Source organism: Tamandua tetradactyla, chromosome 4 (assembly GCF_023851605.1).
Source record: "Tamandua tetradactyla isolate mTamTet1 chromosome 4, mTamTet1.pri, whole genome shotgun sequence".
Lineage (NCBI taxonomy): Eukaryota > Metazoa > Chordata > Mammalia > Pilosa > Myrmecophagidae > Tamandua > Tamandua tetradactyla.
In genome coordinates this window covers 160,276,244-160,303,091 of record NC_135330.1, presented here as the reverse complement: position 1 = coordinate 160,303,091, position 26,848 = coordinate 160,276,244, and the positions used below count along the sequence as shown (strand labels likewise).

The 26,848-nt window shown below is 35.8% G+C and overlaps 1 protein-coding gene and 1 pseudogene across 6 annotated transcripts in view; both read right to left on the bottom strand.

Annotated features, from left to right (window-relative positions):
* The window catches only part of GPC5 (glypican 5), an 860,649-nt gene that overhangs the window by 481,565 nt on the left and 352,236 nt on the right, over nt 1-26,848 (bottom strand). The gene's annotated exons all lie outside the window — the stretch shown is intronic.
* On the bottom strand, nt 7,877-9,995 carry LOC143679478 (lipid scramblase CLPTM1L pseudogene; annotated as a pseudogene).

Sequence of the window (26,848 nt, the reverse complement as noted above, 5' to 3'; positions counted from 1 at the left end):
AGTTCCATATTTTTTCCTCCAGTCCCTCAAGAGACTTTGCCAATGCTTCTTAATTATCAGCTCGAAATACTACAGGATGTACCCAGGTATTACATTAAGCTATACAGAATTACAAATCCTTATTTCCATTCTAGGCTTCCTATGTTCGGGCTGTTGAAATGATCAATCCAGACAGGTTAAGTTAGATTATGTGCTACAGAAAAATTTAACTTTTGGACAAAATAAACCTCTCTCCCTTTGTCTCCTACAGAGGTGAAATTCTAAAACACAGAGTGTCATCTTTACCCCTATGTTCTGATTTACCTTAGTCCTGACCCAATCAGCTTCATATTATCTCTAATTGAAGCTTGATCTCCTTTTCAGTTTCTTTAACAGCTGTTGCATGTAGCAATGCTGACTTTCAGAACTGCAGAACCCCAACTCTGAGTCTCAGCTGTCACACAGGTAGCCAAAATTCCAGAGAAATTCAGGTTATATATATATATATATATATATATAGGACAGCATCTCAAATTCTAGAAATAACATTCATAGTTCCAGTTAAATGTGACTGCTATAAGAGATTACAATCTAGGCCCAAATTTTCTTATAAGTGTTTTCTAAAAGAGACCATACAATATTTGTTCTTTTGCTTCTGGCTTATTTTGTACCCATAATGTCCCCAAGGTTCATTCACCTCATTGCGTGACTCATGACTTCATTCCTTTCTGTAGCTACACAATATTCCATCATATGCCTGCACCACAATTCACTATTCTACTTCTCAGACAATGTAGCCTTCAGCCACCTCCATCCATTGGGCATCATGCATAATGTCCAAAGTCAACAATCCATGGCTCATATTATTCTTAATTAGTTGTACAATCACCAACACTGTCAATTTTAGACAATTTTCATTGCTTCAAAGAGAAAAATAACTGATAAACACCATCACCAGATAGAAAATCCCAATTCCATATTTTGCATGTAGATATCTAGTTGTCCCAGCACAAGTGGTTGAAAAGACTATTCCTTTTCCATTGAATTGTCTGGACATACACCACACTTTCTTGATTACTGTTGCTTTGTAGTATGTTTTAAAACTGAGAACTGTCAGTCTTCCAACATTGTGTTTCTTTTTAAAGATGGCTTTGTTTATCCTAGGTCTCTTGCATTTCCATATGAATTTAAGAATCTTGAAATTTTCTGCAAAAATGGCAATAAGGATTTTGATAGAGATTGCATCAAATCTGTTGATCAATGGAATGTCCTTCCATTTGTTTAGGCCTTTTAAAATTTCTTTCAACCAAGTTTTGTGGTTTTAGTGTACAAGATTCAAATTCCTTTGGTTAAAATTATGCCTAAGTATTTTCTTCCTTTTGGGGTTATTATAAATGGAAATATTTTCTTAATTCAACTTTCAGATTGTTCATTCCTAGTGTATATAAAATACAAATGAATTTGTATACTGAACCAGTATTGTGCAACCTTGATGAACTCATTTATTGGCTTTAATGTTTTTATCATTCTTTATTAAAACCTTATTCTTTAGAGCTCTCTATATACAGTCATACCTCAGAGATATTGCAGATTTAGTTCCAGACCACTGAAATAAAGCAAATATCACAATAAAACAAGCCACACAGTTTTTTTGTTTCCCAGTGCATATAAAAGTTATGTTTATTCTATACTGTAGTCTACTAAGTATTCAATAGCATTATGTTTAAATACACAATTTACATACCTTAAGTAAGAATGTGACACAAAGACAAGAAATGAGCCCATGTTGTAAAAATGGCACCAATAGACCTGTTCAATGCAGGGTTGACACAAACCTTCAATTTGTAAAAAATACAATATCTGCAAAGTGCAGGAAAGTGAAGTGGAATAAAATGAAATTTGTCTGTATAAGGTCATACAATCTTTAAATAGCAATGGTTTACTCTTTCTTTCCAATCATGATGTCTTATTGTGCATCTCAGTTAGACTCTCCAGGTAATGTTGACTAGAGTATGTAAAATGGCATTTGTCTTGTTCTTCATTTCAAGGAGAAATATTGTCTTCCACCATTAAGTATGATGTTAGCTGTGAGTTTTTCATCGGTGCCATTTAGATTGAAGATGCTGTCTTCCATTATTAGTTACCTGACTATTTTTATCTTCAATAAAGATGTGTGCTGTATTTTGTCAATTGCTTTTTCTGAGTCTACTGAGATGATCAGTTTGCTTCTTTTATTCTAATAGTATGGCATATTAAATTCAGTAAACTTTGTATGTTGAATTAACTGCATTCTGGAATAAATTCCACTTGTTTATGTTACATAACATCTTTTATATGCTGTTAGATTCAGTTTTCCATCTTTTTGTTGAGGATTTTTCCATCTTTAATCATAAAAGATATTTGTTTTCTAATGATACTTTTGTAATCAGGATGTCAGGTTTGTGTAGCAGGGTAATATGGGCCTCACAGAATAAGTAAGAAAACATTTCCTCCTTTTCTATTTCTTGAAGTTCTTATGAATTATTGGTATTATTTTCTTTAAATGTTTGATAGAATTTGTTAGTGAAGCCATTAAACCCCAGGAATTTTGCTGACAGTTTTTTGTTTGTTTGTTTGTTTGCTTATTAACTCAATCTCTTAATTTGCTACTTGAATAATAGAAAAATATTTATATTTTCTATCTCTGATTGAGTAAGTTTCAGTAGTTTGTGTCTTTCTACAATGTGTCCATTTCATCTAGCTTATCTACATTGTTGGTGTACAATTTTGTATAGTGTTTCCTTTTAATCCTTTTTATTTCTGTATAGTTGATAGTAATGCCTTTCTCATTCCTGATTTTAGCAATTTGAACCGCTTGGGCAATCCAGCCAAATATTATAGATTGAATTTCATATTCAAGAAGAAAAGTTGAATGTCTAATCCCCAGTATCATGGAATGCGACATTATTTGAAAATGGGGTCATCATAGATAGAATTAGGCAAGTTAAAATGAGGATACACTGGAATAGCACGGGTTTTTAATTCCAGTATGAGTGGTATCCTGTAAGAGGAGGAAATTTGGACAGAAAGGGTAGACTGCTTTGTGACGACCATGGCAGAGAATGCTATGGATTGCTAGCAAACCACCACCAGAAACCAGGAAGGAGGTATAGAATACAAAGGACATGACCTTGCCAACACATTGATTTCAGATGTCTAGCCCCCCAAACTGTGAGCAATAAATTTCTATTGTTTTAAGCCACCCAGTTTATGGTACTTTGTTATAACAGCTTTAGAAAAGGAAGACACCAAATGTCCCATCAAATGTGTTCATTTGAAAGCTTTGGTTTCACTGGTTTTCTCTGTTGTTTTTTTCTATTCTCCATTTCATTCATTTCTGTTCAAATTTCTACAATTTTCTTTTCTCTATTTGCAAGTGGGTTAAGTTTATAAAACTTTTCTAGTTTTTACTCTTTTTAGGTGAAACCTTGTGATTTGGTATGTTGCATTTTAGTTTTCATTCATTTCAAAATACTTCCTAATTTTTCTGGTGATTTTTTCTTTGATCCAAGGTTATTTAGGGTTGTATTATTTAATTTCCACATATTTATCAATTTCCAACATTTCTATGTTATTGATTTCTGATTTCATTCCATTATGATCAAAGCATATACTTTCTATGATTTCAACTCTTCTACATTTATTGAGACCCGTTTTAAGTCCTAACATGCAGTCTATCCTAGAGATTTTTCTTTATGCACTTAAGAAGAATTTATATTCTGCTGTCACTTGGGTAGCATGCTATATAGATATCTGTTAGGTCTACTTGGATAATAGTGTTGTTCAGATCTTCTATTTCCTTGCTGATCCTCTGTCTAGTTGTTCAATCTACTACTGAAAATGGAGTGCTCAAGTCTCCAAATGCTATTATAGAATTGTCTACTTCTCCCCTTCAATTCTGTGCATTTTGGGATCTGTTGTTAAGTGCATTTATGTTTATAATTGTTATGTCTCCTGCATGGATTGAACATTTTATCATTTAAAAAGTCCTTTTGATCTAGTAACAAATTTCATCTTAATGTATATTTTGTCTGATATTCACATAGCTGCTCTAGAGTCTTTTATTGCTGTTTAATGGTCTATCTTTCCATATGCATTCACTTTCAATTTATTTGTGTCTTTGAACCTACACTCTTGTGAGATACAACACATAGTTGGATATGTTTTTTTAATCCATTCTGGCATTCTCTACCTTTTGACTGGAATGTTTAGTAAATTTACACTTAATATAATTCCTTATAATGTTGGATTTGTGCCTAAAATTGGCTATTTGTTTTAGACAGGTTTTATGTTTTGTTTTTGTCTTCTTTTCAGTTCTATTCTTTCATTAGTGCCTTCTTCTGTGCTAAATAAGTACTTTTCTAACTTAAAATGCAATTTCTGTTGTTTCATTTATGCTATATTTTGATATTTTCTTAATTATTTCCCTGCGAGTTACAATTAACATGCTAACTTGAAAACATCTCATCTGTATTAATGACAACTTAATTTTTACAGCATAAAAAAACTTTGCTCCAATATAGTTCAGATACCCCCTCCTTTTTACTGTTATCATATAAATCAAAACTTTAATCATTATAAGCTTATAGTATTTTATTTATGTAGTTGCCTTTTAAATTAGTGTGCTGGTTTGAAAGAATATATGCCTCCTAGGAGAGTCAAGTTTTAATCAAAATTCCATTTCATAAAAGTAGAATAATCCCTGTTCAATACTGTATGTTTTGAACTGTGATTGGATCATCCCCCTGGATGATGTGATTTAGTCAAGAGTGGTTGTTAAATTGAATTAGGTGACGACATGTCTCCTCACATTTGGGTGAGTCTTGACTGGTTTACTGGAGTCCTATAAAGGAGGAAGTATTTTGGAGAAAGAGATTCAGAGAGAGCAGAGCAGAACAACATGTCCACAAGAAGCAGAGTCCACCAGCCAGGGACCTTTGGAGATGAAGAAGGAAAATGCCTCCCGGGGAGCTTCATGAAACCAGAAGCCAGGAGAGAAAGCTAGCAGATGATGCCGTGTTCACCATGTGCCCTTCCAGCTGAGAGAGAAGCCCTGACTGTGTTCACCACATGCCCTCTCACTTGAGATAGAAACCTTGAACTTCATCGGCCTTCTTGAACCAAGATATCTTTCCCTGGATGCCTTTGATTGGACATTTCTATAGACTTGCTTTAATTGGGTCATTTTCTCAGCCTTATAACTGTAAACTAGCAACTTATTAAATTCCCCTTTTTAAAAGCCATTCTGTTTCTGGTATATTGCATTCTGGCAGCTAGCAAACTAGAACAATTAGGAAGAAAAATGGATTTACACACTTTTATTGATCAATATAGTTATCTTGGCCATTGCCCTTTATTTCTTAATGTACACTTTCAAAAAATTTTTAAATGCAATTTTATTGAGATATCTTCACATACCATATAATCCATCCAAAGTACATAATCAATGGCTAATAGTATCATCATACAGTCACTCAATTTTAGAACATTTTCATTACTCCAACAAAGGAAATAAAAATAAAAAAGAAACCCAAAACATCCCAAAGTACCTCCCCCATTATTATTATTATTTATCTCAAGCACCATACAGTACAACCAAAATATACAATCTATGGCTTTTGGTATAATCACAAAGTTATGCATTCACCACATATGAGAACATTCTCATTTATTCTAAAGAAAAATATCCCATATCCGTTATATGCTCCTGTTATTGACATTTAGCTTTGGTATAGGGCCTTTGTTACAATTAATGCAAGAATATTACAATGTTACTGTAAGCTACAGACCTTAGTTTATATTAATTGCATTTTCCCATATTCTACCCTATTATTAACACCTTGTAATAATGGCATATATTTGTTCTAATTTGTGTTTATATTTATACAATTAATCAATTAAATCGAGAGGACCACCATTGTCCATAATATTTTGCTAAGTTATACAGTCCATGTTTATTTTCTAGCTTTCCTTCTGGTAAGATACATGACTCTAGCCTTCCTCTTTCAACCATATAATCAGCTTTGTTAATTATACTTACACTATTGTGCTACCCTCACACAGTATTGTGCTTTCCACTTCCAAACTTTTACAGTCAAACTTATTCAATATTCTGTACTCTTTAAACATCAATTGCCCAATCCCTGCTCTCTTTCTATCTCCTGATAACCTATGCTCTAAACTTTAATTCTCAGAGTTTGCTCATTATACTTAATCCATATTAGTGAGATCAAACAATATCTGTCCTTTCATTTCTGGCTTATTTCAGTCAACATAATGTCCTTAAGGTCATCACATTGTTGCTTCTTCATGTGGATTTGATTTATTATGTAATATCCTTTCATTTCAGTGTGAAGGACTTTCTTTAGTATTTCATGTAGATTAAGTCTGCTAATGAAGAAGTCTCTCAGTTTTGTTATTTTTAATATTGAAAAGTCTTAATTCCTCCTTTTTTGAAGGATAGGTTTCCTGGATATTGGTTGAGAACTTCATATTTTCATCACTTTTAAAATGGTGTCACACTGTCTTCTTAATGGTTTCTGATTTAGTTTTCTTGGCTGCTCAAGTAAATAATATCAATGAGATGGCTTTAAAAAAATGGATATTTCTTGACTTTAGTTCTAAGGCTAGGAAAAGTCCAAATCAAGGCATCATCAAGGCAATGCTTCCTTTCAAAAGACCAGTATTCAGGAACTTGCTGCTCATTATACTTGATCCTTGGCTCCTCTGTCACATGGCACTGAACATGGCAACCTCTCCTGGCTTGTTCCTTCTCTTCCAAGTTCCTTTGAACTTCCCCTCTTTGCTTCCCCTTCTCTAACTGTCTGCTTTCATTCTGCTTATAAAGAACTCTAGTTATAGGATTAAGACTGTTCCTGGGGTGAGCCACAGTGGCTCAGCAGGTAGAGTTCTCACCTGCTGTGCTGGAGACCGGGTTCGATTCCCAGTGCCTGCTCATGCAAAAAAACAAAAAACAAAAAACACCCTTCCTGATTGAGTTTGGCCTCACCTTAACTGAAATAACTGAATCAAAAAGTCCTACTTAAAATGGTTCACACCCACAGGAATGGATTTATTTTAATAACATTTTTCTGGGGGTACAAGGCTCCAAACAACCATGATTTCTTACAAGAAATCACCTGCTAATTTTATTGAATATCTCTTGTACATTATGAGCCACTTTTCTATTGCTACTTTCAAGATTTTCTCTTTGGTTTTGGTTTTTACCATTTGACTATGATGTATCTAGATATGAATCTTTTTAAATTCAATTCATTGAATGCTTAGATGTGCAGTTTCTTTGTCACCAAATTCGGGAATTGGGAGCCAGCCATTATTTCTTTGAATATTCTATCAGATCCTTACATTCTCTCTTTTTCTGAGACTTCCATTATGTATGCATTTTTATAGTTGATGAAGTCTCATAGCTCTCTGAGGTTCTGTTCAGTTTTCTTCATGTTTCCATCTGTTCCTCACACTGGATAATTTCAATTGATCTATCTTCAAGTTCACTGATTCCTCCTTTGGCCATGTGAAATCTATTTCTGGGTCCCTCTAATAAAAATTTTCATTTAAATTACTTTATTTTCAACAACAGTATTTTTATTTGGTTCTTTTAAATAATTTTTCTATATTTATTTGATATTCCATATTTGTGGCACATCATTCTCATACTTTCCTTGAATTCTTTATACATGCTTTTTATTAGTTCTTTGACCTTATATTTTTTCATAGCCAGAAAAATTTATTTTAAAATAGAAAGATATATACATTAAGTTTAAAGCAATTAAAATTTTAAAGGAAAGAGGAAAAAGTAATTTGGCTCCAGAGAGCCAATGTGCAATGAGTTTTCTCAGGCATCCGAAATGTACTTGGGCACTGGCTCCCATTCAGATAAACTGACACTCCCACCTTCTGGGACACCTGGCATCTGCCAGGCAAAGGGAACACTGTGATGAGGGGTGCGGCCTGCCACCACCCAAATGCTTTGTGTCCAGAGATGCCTCATGACACAAGGGACAGCAACCATGAGGCAGTTCTGGGACACACAGGACAGAGGCTGACCTGTCGTGAGGGATCTTCTAAGGCTGACCTGTCGTGAGGGATCTCCTAAGTGTCAACTGCACCTCCATGCACAATATAAAGGGACATGGGAGAGCTGCAAGAGGAATGTTCACAAGGATTTTGGCAGAAGATGTAGCTGTTCAGGAAATGCTACCCAAAGCTTCCAAAACTACTCAATGGACAATCAAAACGTGTTCTTCACTTTAATATGGGTCAGAAATGAATACTCATGGCAGGTGGTGTTTCCAAGAGGCCACTCCACATTGACTTAGCACTTAGTCTATGTGGGGATTCCACCTGGGCTTTTCCTAGTATGACTCGCCAAACTCATTCACTCTGCTCCTATCCAAAGGATAAAGCTATCTTTGATACAGGTAAATAAGAAACACCACATCATCCCTGAAGAACATTCAGCCGGTGTGAGATGGGCATGGTGATGATGAAGGCAAAGACGGCATGGATGGAGGCACTGAAAGCCTTGTAGGTAAATGCCTTCCAGGGCAGGTGTGCCATCACCTTCACCTTGTATTTCACAAAGAGCTGGGGAAGCAGGAAGAGAAAGCCAAAGCCATACACTCTACTGATGAAGTTGTTGATTAACCAAGAGTACTAACTTTTATACTTGATGCTCAAGGACACATAGATGGCAGAGCAGGTAGAGTCAGTAAGACAAGTACTTCATCATCTGAGTGTGGTATTCCTCAGTTTTCCTTTCAGATTCATTGCAAGTGCCAAACCAAAATACAGGTCTTAGGCCTCTCCAAACAATGGTCATTTTCAATACCTTTTTCACTTTTCATATTTTGATGGCTGCCCCAACGCCAGCAGGACCAGCATTAGCAGGCTCCTCTGCTCATCAGGAGGAAGAGAAAGATCACCAGCATGCTGAAGCACTTCCAGAGCACTGCTTTGGTGGACATTCTAATCATGGTCTTCTTTTTCTTCCAGAAATGGATGTTGCTTTTAAATGCCAGGAAATCAAAGAGAAGGTGGAACATGGTGACAAAAAAAAGGTCAAAGCCAAGAACTACAAGTTGGTGTTGACAAAAATGTCCTTGACTTTATCAGCGTCCTTCTCTGAAAGTTGGAACAGCTGCCGGGAGTACAAGGCATCCTGAATGTGGATCCAGAAGCAGAGCTTCCTTAGGGAGATCTTAATGGAGGACATTGTGAGAGGCAGCTCAGGTGGAGCAACTGATGAGCAGCAGGCGATTCACCCAACTACTCAGCTGGTCGAAGAAGAGGATGGGGAGGTAGTGTATGGTTCTTCCCAACACGATCATCTTCATGGACCGGTGCATGTTGGTGGGGAGTCAGGTGCCGTCAAAACAAAATCATCCATCGTGATGTTCAGGGTGGGTCTCGGCCTCCAGTGGGAAACAGGCTCATCCAAAGCACTGGTCTGCTCTGCCTCAGCTTTGATTGGCTGCAGAGCAGGCTACCCAGTGAGAAGATTGATTTCTTTGGGTTTGGGGACCAAGTAGGTGGTGAGAGGACTAAGTGCATCTGCTTCCCATAATGCCAAGGCAAAATTTCAGCACAGGGAAGGAAAACATAGGTATACAGTATCTCATTATTTTTTGTTTACTTTGGTACAGAAACAGTAATGGTCCTTTTACATTTTGACTCCACATCCAAATCTTTTACATTCAATACCACCAACGCTATTCTCAGCACCAAGGTTGTACTGTGTGGTTGCATAAACAGCTGCAGTTTGGGCCTCTGTGCCAGGTAGGGCTGGATACAGTTGCCATAGCCATCACATGGGCGGGTATAGATGATGCCGTACATGACCCCGCGGTGTGCACCATGTACACCACAAACACGCCCACCACCAGGCTCGTGAAGGCACTGTGGACACTCCAAATGGTGCCCCCGCTGGAGCGGCCACCCGTGCGGGACTGAGGGAGGAACAACCCATCTCACTGCTGTGGGCTCCCACGGAGCCACGAGAGACACCCTGGCCGCCCCACCACCACCGCTGAGGAACAAACCTGATGCCGTGGGCTACTCTGCATGCCCCTGGCTGCAGACACAGGCAACCTGTCACCCTTTTGATCTTACTTTAACAGCTGATTTAAAACTTTTGTCTAGTAAGCCCAACATCTAAGCTTCCTTAGAGACATCTGAGCTTCTTTTGGTTGCTTTTCCCCCTGCGCATGGCCCATACATTCCCTTTCTTTGCATATCTCACCACTAAAAATAACAACAACCACAACAACAAAAAAAAAGCTGGACATTTTAAATAACAGTGTGGCAACTTTGGAATAAGCCACCCCACCTTCACTGAGATTTTTGTTGTTGCTGCTTTTGATATCATTTTTTAATTTGTTTGGTGACTTTGCTGGACTAATTCTATAAAGTCTATATTCTTTGTCATATTTAGCCATTGAAGTGTTCTCTTGCTTAGTTTTATAGCCAGCAAATGACTAGATAGAGAATTTCTAAAATGTCTTGAAACAAGGACTACCAGCTTTTGCCCAAGAGATCTGGGTGTGTGCAGTATAACACTCCAGCAGGCAATTAATAACTTTGCCTTAGGTTTTACTTCTTGCTTGCTCATAGCCTATAGTTAAGCTAAAGGTGAAGGAATAAAGACTTTGCAGTTCCTTCCTGAATATGTGCACAGCCCTGCAACTGCACCCACAAGTAGCTTTTTAGATTCCCAGGAACGTATTAGAGCTTTTCAAAATCCCCTAACGACATCTCAATCCCATCTTTTCCTTTTAATTTTTTTGGTCAGCCTCTCATGGGCCCCACTGGTATCATTACTCAGCTGCAGTGTTAAGTGACTGCCACTCTCAGGCAGATCAACTTCAGAAAAGGGAGATGTGGAAGTTGCTGTTGTTGTTTGAAAAAGGTCCTAGTAATCAGGTTTTCTGCACAGAGTGGCCTCTGAGTTGGGTCAAATAAATACAATGCAAGCTCTGATAATGGAGCTTTTGAGAGAACTTTCAGATAGCTCAGATTATGAAATTCTCCGGGGGATAAGGCTTTGGTAGGGCTTCAAACCCATTCTTCCCTCTCCAGCTGCTGGTAGGTAGGTGGTTTTCACAGCTACCATATTTGCAAGGCTGTTGTTTTCAAGGCTACCACAGAGCTGGGGAGAGGGAGAGGAAAATAGGGAAAGTTTAAAATGCCACAGCACTCAGTACTCTTACTAAGGTATTTATAAAAAACAATTTATATAATAAAAATACAAAGGTATTTTTATTATATAAATGCTTCTGGAATTTTTGCAGGACATTGATTAATTTCCAGGCCCATGAAAATGTTAATTTTGACAATTTTTGCTAGTTTATCATTGTTTACATGGAGGAATGGGTTTTCAGAGATCTCTACTCCATGATTCTTTAAGTTGTTTCTCCACTGTAACTTTTAAGCAATGTGTGTATGTAGTATATATTTCAAGATCAAGAAACTCATCAACTTCCAGTCTTGCTTCATCTCCAAAGAATAATGTCTTTTACACTGAGTTTCAGGTTTGGATTGGTAGCTGAAGTAATGCCTAAATTAATCATTTCAACTTGCAGTATAAAAATGATTAAACACCCCTACAACTAGGGAAGGCTGGTAAATGAGTTCTAGTCAATACAGTGTGATGTAAGGTAATAAAAAAAAAAAGTCTTGTCTTCATTCTAAAAAGAAGAATTGCCCCCTTTCCTTCCCATTCCTCCTTCCTGGTGTCTAGAGTCAGAGAACCATCTCGAAGTATAAGCCAGGCAGCCATGTGTTGAGGATGAAGACTGAGTCCTTTTGAGATGAGGATCAGCCCTGGTGTAGCAGCTCTGAACTACTTAATGGAACGTTTATTGAGTGAGAAGTAAACCATCTTTTTTATTGGCCACACATACATGAACGTTTTAATGAACACACCATTTAATGAACACACCATTAAATGGGAATAGCTTAAGCCAAGAATTTCACATCATCAGTCAACAAAACCAATATATAATGTTCTTAGTGGAGATGATTCTTTTTTTATGTATATGTACTTCCTTCTTCCAAATAAAACCATCATGATCCACAGGCATCAACTTGTACTAGGGCTGCTACATTTGGTATTGCCAGATTCTGAACGTTTTGTCCTTAAGGCTATTATTTTTTTGTTGGACATTTTTGAACCATAGCATATAATTTAAATTAAACATAATTATAAACTTCTAGAGCTAGATGTGTACAGCTCTTTGAAGAATTTTTGGACTGGTAAGAAAAAAATTAACTCTCTCTCTAATTAAAATTCCATTTTTAGTTTTTCAAGTATATAAAATTTCATCAAAAATAAGAAGGGCACCTAGGCAAGTAGTTGCTATAGACTACCTTAGCATAACTTTAAAAAAGGGTGAAAGCTCAGACACTGCAAAAAGAAGGATCTCACCAGAGCTGAAAAACTTAAATCCCACATCACACTGTCCTTTTATAACTGGAATATACCATACCATTCTAGAAGAACTTTCACTAATAATGTATTATTTTCCCATATCCCACTTGACTTTGACTTATTCTTACATTTTTTTCCTAGTTGGTTCAAATACTGCATTTGGTAACAATTGCATTTTCTCACCATGGAAAACATAGGTTGACTTATTTTCCAAGCTGCCAAACCAAATAACATAGAATGGGTTGGATTAACCAACGGGAATTTATTGGCTCTCAGTTTTGAAGCTAGAAGTCCAAAATAGAAGTATCAGCAATGTAATGTTTGGCCTAAAAAAAAAAAAGTATATATATATATATATATCAAAAGTCTTTAAAAAAAACAAAAAACAAATTGCCTTCCAGTAAGTTAGTACCACTTTAATTCTCTACAGCATTATAAGATAGTACCTTTCGTTGGTGGTAAAAAAAAAAAAAATGGCATTATGGGGCTGGCTGCTGGCTAGCCTTGGGTCCTTGGCTTTTCCGTAAATGGCAATGTCCTTTCCTTTATCTTCCAGGCTTTCTTGACTTCCAGTTTCTTGTCTCTTCCAATGGCTTTCCCTCTCTATGTATGAATTTCATTCTGCTTATAAAGGACCCCAGTAATACAAATTGAGCCTAATCTGATTCGGTTGGCAACACCTTAACTTAAGATAATATCTTCAAAAGATCCTATTTGCAATGGGTTCATCCCCAGAGGAAAATAATTAAAATTAAGAACGTTTTATCCTGGGGTATATAATTCAAGTTACCACAAAGGCTACATTTGGAAATCTAAAGAAAGGAATGGAATGAACCTTTAACCCAAAATCACTCTAAAAGCTTCTTTCTGTTAACATAATAAATTTTGGGAGAATGAGGTTTATTTGTTTTCCAATACAATTTCCTTTATCTAGCTGCAGTTAAGCATAAATATACTCATTTGTAAGTGATGAAAATGAATTAGTTTCATATACACGTATTTCTATAATATTGTCTTCAGAGACCATAAACTGTTTATTTCTTAAGATCCCTACATTGGCTGACACTTTCATATCTTTATTATTTTTTCCATGTGTAGATTTTGAACTATTGTTTTATTTTTCCTTTAAGGAAGTTTATAATGAAATTCATTCATTTAAAATGTTTCCATTTCATTATAGTATAATATGCACTACTTTTTGATAATGCGTCATCTTACCAAACTGACAAATGTAAATACATCATAGTGACTTCTACTTACTGAGCCAACCATTCAATGTTATCTATCTCTTTAGGTAAAAACAGACTTATCTTCTGGACTAAAGGAAATTAAAGTGTGTAAGAGAAATACTGTTAAACTGGATACATCAACTCTAACTAAATGTATCAATTGCATATCAGTTCTTCAACTTAGAACAACTGAATTCAGCTATGATTGTAGATCTGTGAGACTATGTCACCTTTTGATCCCTCATTTTACTATCTTTATGACTTGAAAAGAAGCCATGAATAACTAAGTATGGCAAGTTAGGAGTGCAGACTTTCACACGCAATAATACTGCCCTGCTGTTGCTGATTCAAATAATTTTAGATCTGTAATAAGTCTTAGAAATGGTTTTATCTGATCCCTGCTATTTAATGACAATATCTATTCTTCTAATATTTTTTTCTTACCACTATCATGGTTCTGTATTTTAAAATAATTCCTCAAGAGAGAAATCTAGCTGAAATGCCAATTCTTTGATGTTATTTTTTTCAGTTTTGCACAAATATTTAAGTACTGCCTTTAAGGAACTAGGTAGTTTTTATAGAGTATAAAATCTAAAGCTTAACATCTTCACTCAGTTTCAGTTTTTTATGGAGGATAGCTCTACATATTAGCTGATATTTCAAGCCCAGTAGGATGAAAAAACAAAACAAAGAAAAGATTCAGTGGTTTGTTTTTAATGATCAGGCAGGGTGTCCTATCCATATTAAAACTTTATATTCTGAAAGCCTAATACCAATAATAGCACTTTGACAGATAATTTTGCCTTTAGAAATATTCTTGCAATAAATGTTTTATAACTTTGTGAAATTTTTGAAACAAAAAAATGCAACTCTCACTCCTTCCTCTTTAACCAAATATATTTCTAAGTATATACTTTCATAAATAAATAACATAAACTATATTAATAAAGGAATATATTTAGATAACTATACAGGTAATTTAGATCAAGGTAGTCTTTCTTAAAATATTCAGAAAATTATACGAAAAGTGGTTAATTTTCCTTGGTAAGTGCTATAATATATAATAGAAAGATGTTTCTATTGAAGACAGTGATAATAATTGCTTGTCTTAGGAAAAAGAATGTCCATTCATATACTCATTTCTTAAAAAAAAAAAAAAAAGATTTTTAGTCAACTACCATACCAGACACTCTTCTCGGCCTAGGGATTAAGCAGTGAATGTAGAATGCCCTTACCATGAAGGAGAACCTGAGAGAATATATTTTCACATAAAGTAACATCCTGACTTCATTGCCTAAAAAAGCAGCTATTGTACTTCTCAGCCAACTAATGAAATGACTAGGGTATGCAGACTTCACACATAGCAGAAAATTTCCTTGATAGCATTCTAATGAGAAAATAACAAATTATGTTATTTATTGCATGCTAGTCATTAAAACTGAAAAGACCTGAGTTTCTGACCTTACAATTCTTTAAGATATTTGAAAAGACAGAGGGAAAAATTAGGTAATTGGATTGAGCTCTTTGAAGTGCACAGCAGTCATAGCTCTTGACTAGCCTTATTTGCCGTAGTATATCAACATGCCATACCCATAAGAAAAAGGTATGTGACTTCATTTTCTCACTCCTGTAGTGATAAAATCTAGTTAAAGCAGGATTACTTACTTTTCCTGAAACATCTCAGGTACGTTCCATTCTCTAAGCCTTTGCATTAGCTGCTTTTTCTGTCTGGAATGGCCTACCCCCAGATAACTGAATGGTTTATTTCTTTATCTCATTCAAGGTTTTGTTCAAATGTTGCATTCTCAGTAGGACTACTCTGATCACCTGTTTAAAATCTGGGCACTCCCAATATATACCAAACCCATCATTGTTTTATTTATCTCTATACATTTATCGCTTCTAATAGGCTGTAACATATTTCTTTTTATAATTCATCTTACCTCTCTTCCTTTTAGAAAAAAAACTTTATGAGAGTTGGAATTATTGCCTCTTTTGTTATATATACTGTACCCTCAATATCTAGAATAGTATATATATATCTGGCATATAGTGGGCCCTCAATAAACATTGTTGAATGAATTTTTGAACAAATGGAACTATCATGAATATAAACATATTCTTACTGTCTTCTAGGCATATATTAATCACTGTACATAATATACCTGGCCCTGAATATTTTTTCTCTTGCAAGTAAATAGTATCTCTGAGTAAAAGAATTATCTTATTTTTGTTTTTTTCTGCACCTATCAAAGTTTCTAACTTAAAGTTATTGGTCAATAAGTGCTAATAGAACTGATATTTTTTTTAAGATAACAAAAGAATATTGGTTACATACATTCAAGGACTATATAAATCAATGCAATTAGAAGAGTTGCTCTGTAATGACATATCATTTAATTATAAGATGCAAAATAACATTACCTTCATTTTAAGTAAAAATTATTAAAGTAAACTGAAAAAATTAAAAACAAAATATAATTTGACAGAAAATGTTTTCATGCTGCTATACAAAATTTTCCTCAATTGACTTCTTTAAATGCTTCCCGAGTGCTTTTCACTGTTGTGATGCAGACCCTCACCAGCTGTGTTTCTTTTCTGTACTACAGAATTGCTGATATCTTATCAAGCCTTCTGGATTAAGTTTGCTACTGAATGACAGGTTGCTCTTATAAGCCCTAGCATAGCCCAACCTTACAATTTCATAGATAATAATATTGATTACAAAATGGGGAAAATCAACAAAGTAAAATTAAATAATCTTAAATAAAATAATTTTTTAAAGTGATCTCTGTACAGAATGGGGAATTGGACTGGATGACCCTCTCATGGCCTAATGAATTTTCTTCTTCTTCTTTACTAGCTCATTGATTTTTCTGTTTTGGTTAGTTCACTTTGATTGGATTTGTTCTCAAGTTCCTTTTATTTTGCCTGTACATTCCACTTTCAATTGTCACTAGTTTAACTCTTATCCTTTTTTCTCTTGTCAAGTTTATGGTCTTCTTTCTCAGAAGAGAACGTCAATTTGAGCTACATGCCGATAAGCAGTTCAACATTAACCCACCACATAAGTTAAACAAAAATTAGGTATGGTCCCACTGATGTGAATGGACATTCGAGAATAAACTTGAAATATGTCATTGGTAACAGAGTCCAACAGGAGTTAGAAACAGGGTAAGATAATGGGCAATTGGAGCTGATGGGATACAGACAGTGCAACAGGACTAGATACAAAAACTCAAAAATGGACAGCACAATAATACCTAATTGTAAAGTAATCATGTTAAAACACTGAATGAAGCTGCATCTGAGCTTAGGGTTTTTTTGTTTTTTGTTTTTTTTTTACTATTATTACTACTTTTATTTCTTTTCTCTATATTAACATTTTATATCTTTTTCTGTTGTGTTGCTAGTTCCTCTAAACCGATGCAATGTACTAAGAAACGATGATCATGCATCTATGTGATGATGTTAAGAATTACTGAGTGCATATGTAGAATGGTATGATTTCTAAATGTTGTGTTAATTTCTTAAAAAAAAATTAGGTAAAGGCAAAAAACAGGATCTTCAAACAAATTATGAGTCTATTTTTAATGAAATTTTGCCAAGCAATTTGTCGGATTTTCTCCATAAAGTAGCAAATCTATAATCTTTGTTTGCAGCCTTTTATTTTGTGGCGGCCAGAACAAAGACATATGTGAATGAACACTCCTAGAAAACTGTTTGCTTCTGAGCTGCCTTCTCAGTTTTTCGTATATTGTGAAACCTGGAAAACCTACATTTCTATTTATTTGGTTCATTCCAAATTCTTAAATGTCTAAAATGTATACATATTGATCAATGTCATGGTCAAAATAACAAAATCTGCATATCAAAATAAGTACAGCTGTTTTAAAAACTTTCTACTCAAAAACTCTAGGAGGCACCTCTGGCACCAGAACATTTCATCCTAAGAATGATGCCATCCTTCCTTCAACTTTGGGGTTCTTCCCTATCCCCAGGCCTGGGACATTACAGGAGCTGTAAAGTCTCTATACAATACTTTGACTATGTGTGCGTGTGTCATTTTCCTAGGGAGAAGATATACTAGCCTTTATATAATTCTATAAGCATTCCATATTCCTGCAAAATGCATACACTCTGCCTCCTCTTCTTCATAACTCAAAAGCAACCACGCTGTGCTACTCTGACTTCCACTAAGCAAGTCTCAGATGTTTGTCAAGTTCAAGTGCTGTATTTATTGAAGAATTTGCCTATTAAGAATTTAAGATACTTAAAAAACATGATCACATTATATTTTAGGTGAGTTACTTTTGACAATAAGGTTTAGAGTGTTTTGTTCCGACCCTACTTGTACATAGCCCCTATTATTTTATTATGCAAAACTGCACAACATAGTAATTACGTTTGGGAAAACATATACCACCTTAAAGTAGAAATAGAACAAAATTAGAGCTTTTCTTAAATAATACAGGCTAATCTTTTATTTTTTCTTTTCAATTTACTATGTTTTCTTTCTACAAATTTAGATAGATGTGGTGTGCATAGAAAAATGATGAGCTATTAGTCTTCCTTAGAACATATTTTAAAGTACATTAGTGTATACAACTCACCTAAACAGTTTTGGTAGGATTTACAAAATGAACTAAAAACTATTCTAAAGCTGTTAGGATGCTACTAGTAGAATCTCTACTAACAGTGTAAAAAGATGTGAAAAAATTACTATATATAACAAAAAACTAAGTGGGATTTTTCATGTTGGAAATTATAGTTCTGATCCATCACGGACTATAAAAAAAAAAAAAGACTTTTTGTTTATAAAATTATACAGAATCCATTTTCAGCTGTTTTTCCTGGTAATATTTGTTCCAGGTAGATGTTGAAGCATTGAAATTAACCCACGTCCTGGATCCTTGAGATATCAAACACAGTCTTCAATATTACATAGGGAGGAGAGAGGCAGGGAGATTTGGACAGGGAGAGCAGAATGCGTCTGATCGTCTGTGAGCTCCAGAAGGAGCTGGCGGCAGTGCAGGGAAGTTCTGCAGACCGGAGGGAGCAGACTGTCCCTCCTCTCCAGTCTGCCCTAGCTGCTGGTGGGGGAAACCTCACCATGAGCCTCCACAGCATCAGCACCCATGCAGAGCCCAGAGGTGTGCGTAGCTGTCCACCTCAAAAAGCCACACTCCCTGGTACTGCTGTCAGTTGCCCCACCAGGTGCCCCGAATAGCTATCCCATTGGGTGCAATGAATGACAGATCCACTGGGTACCAGGCACTGCAACTGGCTCATGCAGCCCCCACACATGCACCTGGAGCAACCTCCCATCCCTCATGCCATTTTCCTAGCAGACTGCCGCAGTGAGGGAGAGGTGGGCCTGAGGGTAGGAGGACCTCGGGAGTGTCACTTGCTGGAAGGAATCGGTAAGCGCAGCCAGGCAAACTCCCCATCTGCCTAGTTAGGTTTTTTTTAATATATTTTTCTATATTTTGGTATTACTATTATTTATTTCTTATGCTTTTCTTTTTCATATTTTAAATTTTATTTATATATATTTTATTTAATTTTATTTTTATTTTCTCACTCATCTATTGGCAAAACTTTGAGTTCATTCCAGATATATCTTGAGGTGTCTCCTTCTGACTTCAGGGCCTACTATTGCTGAGGTGTCTTTCTTATATTTTTTATTTTATTCTTATTTTGGGCGAGGGGGGGTTCATGGGCCAGGAGTAGAAGCTGGGTTTCCAATGTGGCAGGTAGGCAGGCATTCTGCCACTAACTACATGTGCACATCTGTCTAGCTCTTTTAAGAGACCCTAAAGTAGAACTATATCTCCTGCATGAGATCTGGGCTTGGTTTGATGGGGCACAACTAACAAACCCAGTACAAAAGGGAACCTTCAGTGCAAAACCAAGTAAATACAAATCTTTCAGCAAGTGAAGGAAAGCAACTTGCAAAATAACCTTATAAAGATAATCAAATGCCCTGGACACAGCAGAAAATCACAAAACAGGTACAGATCCAGGCAGAAATGGCTCAGCCAAATGACAATTCACCAAGAGCAAATAACAATCATAAATATTTAGGCTCCACTCAAGGAGCTCTAAGTACATGAGACAAACATTGACAAAACCAAAGGCAGCTATAAACCGTTCAACTACAATAGTGGGAGATTTAAATACAGTGCTGTCCACTATATATAGAACAATTAGACAGAAAACCAACAAGGAAATAGAGAACATAAACAATGTGATTAATGAATCTGACTTATCAGACATATATAGATCATTACACTCCAAAACACTAGGACATACATTCTTCTTTAGTGCATATGGAGCATTCCCCAGGATAGATTCTATGTTGGGACATAAAATAAGTCTTTATAAATGTGATAAGATTGAAATAATCATAGTAGTTTCTCTGTTCACAGTGGAATGAAGCTGGAAATAAATAATCACTAAAGAATCAGAGCTTTCACAAATTTATGGAGATTAAACAAGACGCTCAAATAACCAGTAGGCCAAAGAAGAAATTGCTAGAGAAATTGGTAAATATCTGGAGAAGAATGATAAAGAAAATCCAACATGTCAGAACTTAAGAGATGTGGCAAAGGCAGTGCTGAGAGGAAAATTTATTTGCCTGTGCCTATATTAAAAAATTAGAATGAGCAAAAATCAAGGCCTTAACTGCTCATCTTGCGAAAGTATAGAAAGAACAGCAAACTAAACCAAAGCAAATAAAAGAAGAGAAATAACGAAGATTAAAGCAGAAACAAACAAACAGGAGGACAAACAAAAAAGCAATAGAAAGAATTAACAAAAGCAAATTAGGTTCTTTTATGAAAATCAATAAAATTGATTTCATTAATCTATCTAGACTGACCAAAAAAAAAGAGAGAATGCAAATAAACAAAATCAGAAATGAGAGATATGTCATTATCATGGATTCTGAAGAAGTTTAAAAAATCATAAGAGAATACAATCAACAACTATATACCACCAAGCTAGACAACTCAGATGAAATGGACATATTCCTAGAAACATACAAAATAGCTATACTGATTTGTGAAAAAAATAGATCGCAACAAATCAATTACAAGTCAAGTAATTCAATCATTCATCAAAAACCTTACTACAAAGAAAAGCCCAGGACCAGATGCTTTCACAGGGGAATTCTAGTAAACATTCCAAAAAGGACTAACACCAATCCTGCTCAAACTCTTCAAAAAAATTTTGAGGAAAAAGGAATGCTAACTAACTCATTTTATGAAGTTAACATCACTGTAATACCAAAACTGGATAAAGATGCTACAAGAAAAGAAAACTGCAAACCAATCTCCCTAATGAACATGGATGCAAAAATTCTAAACAAATTACTAGCAAATTGAATTCAATGATATGTTAAAGATTTATATATCATGACCAAGTGGGATATATACCAGGGATGCAAGGGTAGCTCAGCACAAGAAAAGCAATCAATGTACTACAGTGCATTAACAAATCAAAAAGGAAAAATCATTTATCATCTTGATTGATGTTGAAAAAGCATTCAACAAAATCCAGCATTCTTTTCTGATAAAAACAAGTCAAAAGGTAGAAATCAAAAGAAATTTTCTCACTATCATAAAGGCATACATGAAAACCCACACCAATCATCATACTTAACAGTGACAGATTGAAAGCATTCCTCCTAAGTTGGGAACAAGACAAGGATGCCCACTGTCACCACTATTATTCAACATTGTACTAGAAGTCCTAGCTAGAGCAATTAGACAGGAAAAATAAACAAAAGACATCCAAACAGGAAACAAAGAAGTAAAACTTTCATTATTTGCAGATGGCATGATTCCATATTTACAAAATCCTGAAAAATCCATGACAAAGCTACTTGAGTTAATAAACAAATTCAGCAAAGTGGCAGAATACAACATTAATATACAAAAATCAGTAATGTTTCTATATACAAGTAATGACCTATCTGAGGGGACAATTATGGAAAAAAATTCCAATAAAAATAGCGACCAAAAAAAATCAGGTCTCTAGAAATAACCCTAACCAGGGATATCAAGGACATGTGCACAGAAAACTAGAAAACATGCTAAAATAAGTTAAAAATGATATAAATAGATGGAAACACATTCCATATTCTTGGATAGGAAGGTTGAATGTCAATGTCAATTGTACCCAAACTGATCTACAGATGCAATACAATACCAAACAAAATCCCAACAGACTTGTAAAACCTAAGTTATCAAATTTATTTGGAATAGAAAGAGACCCCAAATAGTTAAAGATATCCCAACAAAAGAAGAGTGAAGTGAGAGGACTAACACATTCTGACTTCAAAGCTTACTATAAAGTCTCAGTGGTCAAAACAGCATGGTACTGGCACAAACACAGAAGTATCATGCAACGGAACTGAATCAAGAACACAACCACCAAGTCTATGGACAACTGACCTTCAATAAGGCCTCCAAATTCACTGAACTGGGACAGAATAATCTTTTCAAGAAATTAGCACAGGAGAATTGGATATCAATAGTCAAAAGAATGAAAGGTGACCCCTACATTACACCCTATACAAAAATTAATCCAAAATGGATTAAAGACCTGAATATAAGAGTAAGTACCATGAAATTTCCAGAAGAAATTGTAGGGATATCTTCAAGATCTAGTAATGGGGGACAGTTTCTTAAACTTTACATATGAAGCACAAGTAGAGAAAGGAAAAATAGATACCTTAAAATCAAAAGCTTATGTGCCTCAAAGGACTTTATCAAAAAGGTAAAGAGGCAGCCAGCTCAAGGGGAGAAATTATTTGGAAACCACATATCAGACAAAGGTTTGATATACTGCAGATATAAACAAATTATACAGCTCAATAACAGAAGAACAAATAATTCAATTATAAAATGGTCAGAGGATATGACTATCCTTCTCCAAAGAGCAAATACAAATGACTGAAAAGCCCATGAAGAGATGCTCATTCTCATTAGCTATAAGGGAAATGCAAATCAAGATGACAATGAGATATCAGCTGATACCTATAAGAATGGTTTCTATTAAACAAACAGAAAACTACAAATGTTGGAGAAGATGTGGAGAAGATGGAACACTTATTTTCACTGCTGGTGGTGAATATATAATGGCACAGCTTCTGTGGAAAACAGTTTGGTGATTCCTCAGAAAATTAAACATCAAGTTGCCCTATGACCCAGCAATACCACTTCTCAGTATATACATTTCAGGAGAGCTGAAAGCAATGATATGAACAGACATATGCACACCAGTGTTCACAACAGCACCATAATTGCCAAAAGATGGAAACAACCCAGGTGTGCATCAGGAGACTAGTGGATAAACACCAGTGGTATATGCACCAGATGGAATATTACACAGCAGTAAGATGAAATGAGGTTCCGAAGCATGTGACAATGTGGATGAAACTTGAGAACATAATGCTGAGTGAAATAAGTCAGACACAAAAGGGTAGATCGGTATGGTTTTGCTATTATGACTCTGATAAAGGTAATCTCAGAAGTTACACTGTATAATATAGCAAAGCTAGAGCTACATAGGCACTACAGATGGGGGAAAGGAACTTAACTGCAAGGGAACGGATAGAAGTGATGGTAACTAATTAGTGGGGTTATAAGTAAAATTGACATATTGAAGGTGATTAGATTGAAGGTGGATATATAGTACCATGTATCTCACTGATCAAATCTAGTCATAAATAATCCTTGCGTGAATTATTTCAAAGGTTTGACATTGAACAAGACATCAATGGTAGAGGGGTATAGGAGGAAGGCTAAGAATGCTTGCTATGGCCCATAGTTAGCAGGAAGGTGGAAACAGTCCCACAGCACTGGCAGGGGCAATTAATTGGGTGGGGGGTGGATAAGACATGAGAGGTAGTTTTGAATTGATATTTGGTGAGGCTATGTTTGTCAGTTCTTCATCTTTATGAACCAATGAAAATTGTCTAAAACTGAGAGTGTTGCTGACAGTACAACCAAGTGAGGATACTGTAAGACATGGTTTGTTTATTTTGGACATTATCCAGGATGCCCAATAGAGGATGGAGTCAAAGGATACAATGACTGAGAAGCACAATGGTGAACGGTAATACATTTGTATGATGAAATATGGTGCAGCTACAAAAGGAAGGTCATCAAGAGGAATGCAATGAACCGAATAAACCTTGGGGACAATGTCTTGTGCAAAATGAGCCAGAAACAAATGACCAAATATGCTAAGGCCTCCTTCACAAAATACTTAGAAAGAAATTGAAGCCTAGATTGTAAGCCCTTATAGCAGCCACACTTAGTCTGAAACTGTATGTCATTTCTGGATTCTGAGACACTGAGCTATATGAGTATCAGTTAGTATTTCCCTGGAACTTTGAATAACTCTGTGATACCTAAGACCCACAATTGGAGTGCTGAATCCTTGAAAGTTTGCACAGCATACTACCCACCATAACAGTTAAAGTAACTGAAAAAGAGATCAGGCCTCAATTAGAGATAAAAACAAAGCCAATCTGGCTAGGATTAAGGGAAATAAGAACACAGGGTAAAAGATGACAGTTTATGTACTCTAGTATGTGCACTCATAATCTCTACTGTATGAGACCGAAGGCAGAGAGGCTTATTGCTTCTGGAACCTAAATTTTCTATTACACACAGTCTAAATCAACCTGTCCAGATGGCTCATTTAAACAACCCTAACTCCTGGAGCCCAGAATGGGAATGAGGCCTTGTAATTCTCTATAGCTTTATGCAATACCCAGATACATCTTAAACTATGGTGAGTTGATAATTTTAAAATATTGGTAGAGTCCTTTGAGGGTCTGAAGAAAAAAAAAAAAGCATGGTACTACTAAACATTCACATCTGGGAACCCCTGTTTACTCTCTCAACCATTGGAGACTTCCACGAAAATAGGCCAAGCCCTTGATTTTGAGGCTTCGCCATTGTGAAACTTATTTCTAGTGGAGAAGCTAAGACTGCCTATAATGAGGGCTAAAAGCTACTTCCAAGAAACCACATTTGTTGCTCAGATGGCCTCTTTCTCTCTCTAAGCCCAATTCTGCAAGGAAAATCATTAACCTCCTCCCTACATGGGACATGACATTCATAGACGGAAGTCTCTCTGGCAACTTGGGACACCACTCTCAGGTATAAGTCTGGCCTTGGCACTTCTGGACTGACAATGCCTTTCTGACAAAAAGAGGGGAAGAGAAGTGTAATAAAATAAGGCACCAGTGGCTAAGAGAGATCAAATTGAGTCAAGAAGCTATTCTGAGCCTACTCTCAAACAAACTTCAGTTAGATAGTCCTAATTGCTAAGGTTTGCTAAACCCCAATCAACATCACTCCTGTTAACTCTTAAGAACACCTAGGACTCAAACTGAGACTCTATAAAAGTTTCATGCACCAAGTTTGCTTTCCTGAAAACTATGATTTCCAGAGGGTTCCTAGGCCAGACAGATCCTGAAGCCCAAAGGGACCAGCCTTTCCAAGATTATCAACTAATTACATCCCTCTATACTTTAGTTTCAATACCCCTTCACAATATAAAAAGTTAGATGGGCATTGCCTAATGATCCCTTTATATTGGGGGAAGGATCAAAGAAGAATGAGGAATTATATCTGGGAAAATAGTATTTAACAAATGAGCATGATCATTATATTATATTAATATTTCTTTTAGCCTCTAGTGTTTTGAAGCTGCTAGAAGGAAAAATCTGAACTAGTGGAATGGTAACCCATTACAAAGTCTGAAACCTGTTCTGCAACTACTTGTTGAAGTGCACTTTGAGAACTATTGCTTTTTCTTTATTTTCTTTGTGTGTGTGTGTGTGTGTGTGTGTGTGTATACATACACATATATATGTTATATTTCACAATAAAATATGTTTAAATAAGTTTAGCAAGTGTAAGATATGATTTCCTTAGGAAACTGAAAAGAGTGTTGATTAAAAAAAAAAATGTCCAAAAGAAGTGAGGTCATCAATATAGCAATATAAGACATACTCCGAAAAAACCTCCCCAGAGATTCAGCAAATAAAAGACAAATCCCACTTGCTTAGAACTCTGGAGTATGATAGAGACTGGAGAAGGACTCCACCAAAGCTGAATCTAAGAAAAGAGAAAAATATCAGGTAGGAAACTTCTATCCCTACCTGCCAATTCTCTTCCCTCTCCCTTAATCAGGCTGGCACAGTTTGGGAGTTGCTCAGAGGCAGCCGCCTTGATTTTACCCTCCTACTGGGGACACATACTATAAAGCTACTCACAGCACAGAGTTAGAGCACCAAGCATATCCAGGCATAAGAATCCAAGTCTACAGAGAACCAAGGTGGAACATAAATCACTGAAGAGTGCTACATACAGAAGGGACCCCAGGGAAAAAAATGAGAGAGAGGGAGATCATGGTAGAATGCTAGCTACCAAGCAGTGCATTCAGCTCAATCCAGTTACTGTCAGCTGAATCAAGTAAATGCAAACAGGCTTTTCTGGAGCAAACCAATTTTCTGGATTGACCCCATCAAGCTCCGCAGGAATGAATACCCTAAGGGGGAAGAAACCAGAAATAGAATAGCCTCTCAGAAAACAAACACAAAAAAAGGAAGGGGATAAACTGAACTGCTGTTAAATCATGAGGGTCCCAAAACTGAAAAGTGTGAGGGAAATGAAACACAGAGTGAGGGAGAGAATTTAAACAAATAATTGGAGCTAGAGAGAAAATTCTGCACAAAAACAAACAAAAAAGATCAAGATTCCCAGAGAAGGAATAGAGAAAAAGGATGTTTTCTCCTGGAGGTAAAACAGTTACATAAAAAATGCCTTATTAAAAATTGCACCACATATCCAGAGTAAGAATCAGATAAAGATGAGCCAAGAAAATCTGATCATTTAAACTTGGACTACTCTAAAGATCAAAAATAAGCTGGGCCAAGAGTCAAAGAAAAACCTTAACACAAAGCCAATCAACAACACAACTCTAGACAAGAGGAAGAAACTAACCTTCAAAGTAACCTCATCAAGGTAATCAGATGCGAAGACATCACCAAAAACTTACAAACCACACTAAGAAACAGGAAGATATGGTTCAGTCAAGAGAGCAAATTAAAAACTTCAGAGGAGACAAA